This window comes from Dromaius novaehollandiae, chromosome 17 (genome assembly GCF_036370855.1).
Source record: "Dromaius novaehollandiae isolate bDroNov1 chromosome 17, bDroNov1.hap1, whole genome shotgun sequence".
Classification (NCBI taxonomy): domain Eukaryota; kingdom Metazoa; phylum Chordata; class Aves; order Casuariiformes; family Dromaiidae; genus Dromaius; species Dromaius novaehollandiae.
Window position 1 is genome coordinate 8,628,726 of NC_088114.1, and position 6,000 is coordinate 8,634,725.

Below are 6,000 nucleotides of genomic sequence, written 5' to 3' on the forward strand. Positions count from 1 at the left end.
GCTAATGGCTACTGCTGATACATATGTAGACAGGCTCAAAGATGCATTGATGTAGAAGCCCAGGTTAATGCTGGGCATGGGACTCTCACCACTATGCCAGGAAGAACCGAACAATTACTGCAACAAGTTTTTTTATACTCTTCTAGAAAAACAGTGAAGCCACAGATTTTAACTATAGCATTGTGTATGAAATAACAACCTGCTACCTTAACACCAGTTTCTTGCCTGAAACATGTTTGTTTTGTATAGCTTATACTTAGAATATTTTTTCAGACACCCAAGACAGTTGTGATTACTCACCATAATGTTCAGCATTTATCCATACCTATCTCACAGTAGTTAACATACGTAAGTCAGCCAGGCTTAGCAAATCTTTGCCCTTTTCTACATTATTGATCTGACATTTCCTCTGGAGTATTTCATCTGAGAATTAAATTAACGCTGTATCTATGGACATTACCTAGTTAAAACAGAACAGCTGCATAGACTGGCATACCCTTTGTTTAGTCAATCACAATCTTCCATTTATTAATTCAAGAAATCTTCTTGTTATTTCTTAAAAGTGGAAGATGCTATTAGTAATCCTAATGAAAACTACCAGACTCATTATGGCCAGCAGTCTGCAGCTAACCCAGAAGGAGCTCCTTCCATTCCACAGGGTCATCGCTTTGCGGTTCACAGGCAATAATAACGTGTTGTTTGCTTTTTTCCAGACATTCTCTCAGGAGAAGATATGCCTAGACATTAACTGTGTTGTGACCACACATACCAGCCCACTGCTAATTTTGGGACATCTCCACGGGCCCCCTAGAATCGCTCTGTGTTAGCCGTGGCATCAATGAGAAGGAAGCACAGGTGTGAAAGGCATTTTGTTAGCAATTTCCTTTACTTTCTGTGTTTGCTTTTTCAGGCTTAAACTATCAGGTTATTTCCACTGTTAAATATTCATTTTCCCTTTTGCTTTTATGTCACGGAAACACCATGGAAGGATCAGTAGGAAAAACAAATGACTTTGAAGAGAAAGGACTGTCTGGCCTGAGGAAGAGGTGTTCTCAGCATAGATTCAACTGCCTTCCTGGATTTATAGGGCTTTCTTTGGTATTTAATAAAGATCGCTGTTCTGACAATAAAGAGAAACATCTGCTGCTTTGTAAGTGTCTGGCCTGCTTTAATAGCATTTATTTTTGTTTCTTAAAAGAACAGTTTGATTTGATTAAGACCCAAGGAAGTATTGCATACTACACACACCCCCAGCTTGTTGAAATCTTACCTGGAATCTTTAAAAACAAAAAAACGAAAAACAACCCCCTCTCGACTGCATTAAATGAAAGTCTGGAAGACATGTGAAGGCCCAAAGACTTCAAAGAAGCATTTCCACTAACTAAAACGGTATCTAAAGACCTTTATATTGCTCCAGCCACAAAAGAGGCCTTCAGATGGGGTCTGTGCAATCTGCTGTACACACAGGCCCAGGCTGGGGGCTTGACTAGGCAAAGCTTTTCTGCTGCTTCTGAGCGAGAGCATCCTGGCTGGTATGCACACAAGTCCCACATGGGCTAAAGTGGGGTAAGACATCCAGATTTTGATTCTGGTTGATCTTCTACCTAGCTGAAGAGCAAAAGCTGCATGCTGCCAAATAACTTGGAGAAGTCATGGGAAACTGAGGATGCTCTAACCCTCACAGAACTGGGCCTTTAGACTGGATCAAAATGAGTTTTCAGTTCATTTAGCAAATCCTGAGGAACAATAATAACTATGGACTAAAGGAAACAAATCTCAGCTGTTGCTTTTAAGTGTCTACAAAGCTCTGCAAAGGAATCAGTGCAGACCTATTGGCTTCTAGCCCTTGATTATACATAAAATATCCATAGGTACATAAAAATCCTTGTGACACATGTATCACCGCAGGTTATCCCTCCACAGAGTATCTAAAAGAGACTTTCGATGTAAGATTTCACTTCTTTTAAACTCCTCTACTTTCCATTTACAAAAGGAAAGCTGCAACAGAAGAAGCTGAGAAATATTAATATTGGTAAAAGCACTGTGCTCAGTAAAGTCATATAGAGTTCAGGCAGAACTACTTACGTAAAAAGTGTTTCAGTAGTGCACACGAACCCCAGTGAGGCCCAGGCCTAGGGATCGTTCGATGCTGGTACGTGCTCAGCATTGCTGCTCGGGGCCCAACTGGAATCAGTGGAACTAATCACTGCACACGGGTTAAGCGCATGCAGCAAGTGTTTGCAGGCTCAGAGCCATAGCAGAAGACAGTCCCACCACCAAAACCTCACCATCTATACAGCAATGCTCAGAGAAAAAACAGGAGGTATCCTTTCCTCCATCTTAGAGGCAGGGAAATAATGTGCTCTACTCCCTCACACCGCTTACTTCGCTGATGCAGTTCAGAAATAATCTACCCTGCTTCTGCTATCAAATAATAATAATAAAAAAATCCTTGCCTTTACTCACCCAAAGCTTCCAGTTGTGTCAAACCATGTGGCACATTTTGTAATGTGGACAAAATATGCACTAGGGATTAGGCTGGGACCACTAAACTCCTTTCACTTGTAAGATAAGAGATACTTAAACCTCAGGTCTCCAGAGGTATGAGGCTAATGCATTTCCCCCCGCGCTGCCTAGCAACAGCCCTCCTCCTTCCCCCGGTGCAGTCAGAACTCCCAGCCAGACCCACTGCCTGGCAAATCACCTTCCCAACCACCAAGGTCGCCGATCAGGGTAGCACCCTTTCCCAGGCCCCTTATGTATTATTGCACCTGATGATTGCCCTGTATTAACACGGGCATGTAATTCATTCCCATCCTGTAGTTTAGTTGCTGCAATTGTGCCACAGGCCCGGAGGAGAATACACAACACACAAACCGAACCTGCAGAAACGTCAGGAAATCCAACCACGATCCGCTTCTCTTTGTAAAGAGGAAATCAATCCAGGTCAGCTTCTGCAGAGCCAGTTTATGAAGCCAAGACAGGAGAGCTGTTGGTGCAAATAATTGAGGAATAATATGATAAAACACAATATCAGTGATAACTGCCTTTACAGATTGGCCTTTGAGTAAGATTTGCTCAGTGTGTTGCATGTGTCTCACTTGCTGCCATATTCCTGCTATGCACAGATTGGCTGAAGATTTGAGCCCTCATCTGTGCAATGTAACATTATCTGCAACATTTGTATTTGTATTCTGATCTTCTGAGGTTAGATGTAGACTTTGGCTCCCCAGGGGGATTCCATAACACGCTTTGTGTCTCTTCCATATACCTGCAAACTAGTTTTTACATACAGAGGGGGCTTTGTTTTTCTTGTTAAATCAATAAAAGGCAGCTGATGTTTGGTGCCTGACCCAGATGCCTCACCCAGGATTTCAAAGTGCAGCACAACAAAGGCATTGACTGACTTTGCTAAAGCATCTCATGCTGGGTGCCCAAAGGCTAAAGTGCACAAAATCCCCGGTCACTCTTGTAAAAGCTGGTGGAAGGTGTCCATCCTGCAGCCCTCCCCTGCACACAGCCACATTCGAGGCTAGTGGGGGCTGGCAGAGCTCCACATGAACTCTGCGGAGCTACGCCCTGTGACCTGGCACGCAGTTCTCACTCACATGAGCTGACCTCATGATCAGGCCATAATTCACACATGATTACAGAGACAGACAGTCAAATTATGCTGAGCACAGAGTAGAGTCTCAGCTGATGTAAATCAGTGAGACTCCACACAGCTGATTCATACGCCAGCCAGGGATAAAGCCTGACACAAGGCACCCCTGAATCACTTTGTACAGAAAAGGCAAAAAGCCAAATGCAGACCCTAAACCACTATCAATTAATGTTTGGTTTTTTTATATGCCCAAGGTGAAATAGTCAATGTCAGAACTGTGATCCTGAAAGGGAAGAGCACCTGCTACTCCTATGGTCGCAATCTCCCTTTATCTTGGGCTTCTGACTCTTTAATCTGTTGTGGAATGTCACTTAATTAAGCATTTTCAGGGTTCACTCTAGGCCGTGGGATTATGCTGTAAAGCAGGCAACATTGGCCTGAAGTTGCGATAATTAAGGCCGCGAAGGACAGCTTGGCACATTGTCTAATCAGGGAGCCAACATAAATATGCCAGAGCTGGTACTAAATATTTCCATGGTAAAAGCATTCAGCAGATGTACTAGACTGGGTTTCCCCTAATCACACAAGGAATAGAGGAATCCAAAAAATGCATTTTTCATTAAAAAAAAAGGTCCTACAAAGGAAATGAAAGAAAGATGTAAGAAGCACTCTAGACATTACAGCACCTGCCTGGGTTTATAACCTTTTAATACATGATTACCCAATACCAGAAATAGGAAGCGCCGGCCAGCATGCTGCACCACAGTGTTCTGCCAAGCTCCAGACCACACCCCAACCCTAAGACCTGGGAGCAGCTCCCCAAGGCCAAACCTTTCACTAGCGGGAATTAGTGCAGTTGTGCTGACTCGAGTGAGCTGCCGTGATTCCCGGCGGTGGAGCAGCTGGCCTGCGGCCTGCCACCAAGGACAGCTGTGCCTGTCCCCACACGCTCAGCAGTAGCCGACCTTGAAGTCCGCTCAGCTGAAGCCAAGCGTGGGCCAGGTCTCCAGCTGGTTGAGCGCTGGCGTATTTCCACTGACTTCACAAAGCAGTTGCTTCCTTTCAGCACGAGGCATAATGGTGAGAATGGCAGCAGGCAGCTGGGTCTTTAGCCACAAGATGTGGAGTTGGGCAATCTGGGGAAAGTAAAAGAAGAAATGGCCTCCTAGGATCCATGGGTATTCACTTATCATGTACCTCTGTTATCCCACTTATCATGTACCCTTATTGCCCATTGATATCTCTAGCAGTTAGAAGTGCACTCATAGTTCACACAAAGCAAAACAATCTGCTCCTCCTATGCTGCAGACTCAGAGGCATTCCTGTATTCCTGTCTCCACTTCTTACCTTCAGCTCTGGCTGAATTTCCCATGCTGCTCCCTGGATATCACATCTTCTAATTGTTCTTCATTCTTTTTCCCGCCATGGCTCTGTGCTCCCCACCATTCAACTGTGCAAATTCAGACAAATGCCTGTGGAAAAAGACAAAAAACCCCAGCACATGAGATCACTGCCCAGCTGGCAGATTTCCACGTTGGTGATACCCAGTGCCAAGCGCACCAGCTGTATCCTCAGTAGACTCCACAACATACACTCAGGCAGTAGGAGTCAAGGACAACTCACATTATCTGGGAATATCTTCCACTCAGACCAAGCAACCAACTTGAAGGGGTCAATCTATTTGAGATGATGATACAAATTCTGGCCACGATCTAGAGTCTCATCCGACTCTTGCTTCTGCAACTGATCCCACTTTGAAAGAAGCTAAAGAGAGGGGAATAAAAGCAGTCAGTGATTTGGAAAGCCAAGGCTCAGGCCTCTGCAACCACTGTCGCCACCAAAATACATATGAGGTTTTTAGAGTGGACTTTCATGGCTGTACTACCATTCAGTCCAAGCGTAGAGTTTACATACAGGCAACACTTTCAGGCATTTTCTCGTACTGCCTGCTCCTCCCATGGGATGGGCGTTTATATAACATGATGCTTCTCTTACCAGTAGTATCATCCACTTTTCCAGTTTGCTTGGGCTTCTTATATATTGACAAAGGTTTACTTTATCCTTCAACATATTAAAAAAAAAAAAAAAAAAGCAGATGAGTACACCCAGCTCAGCTACCTGAGGTTCATATTATATTATGAATATTTACAGAAATTTCTTTAAGAATTAACACCTGTGTGACATTGCAATTTTGGTTTCAAAGACTTTTATTGTTGTTATACAAACTTTTTATAACTGGAAATGCTCCAAGTAACAGGATTCAGGGCAGTACAAAAGGAAAAGGAGGAATGATGCAGTCAGTTCAACCAATGTGAATAAAAAGGGATGACAGAGGCTGACTGAAAAAGAAGAGGTACAAATAGGAAAAAGCTGTTTTTTTCTAGTCACAATTTTAG

General features: G+C 43.6%; 1 long non-coding RNA gene across 1 annotated transcript in view; it reads right to left on the reverse strand.

The window, feature by feature from the left end:
- LOC112980449 (uncharacterized) overlaps positions 1-5,358 on the reverse strand; it is a 64,602-nt gene extending 59,244 nt beyond the window's left edge. The window contains exons 1-4 of the long non-coding RNA XR_010392052.1: positions 5,228-5,358; positions 4,952-5,076; positions 4,570-4,740; positions 2,883-2,989 (exon numbers count right to left, since the gene is read on the reverse strand). This is a non-coding gene — a long non-coding RNA (uncharacterized LOC112980449). The remainder of the gene's footprint in view (positions 1-2,882; positions 2,990-4,569; positions 4,741-4,951; positions 5,077-5,227) is intronic.
- Positions 5,359-6,000: the final 642 nt, after the last annotated feature.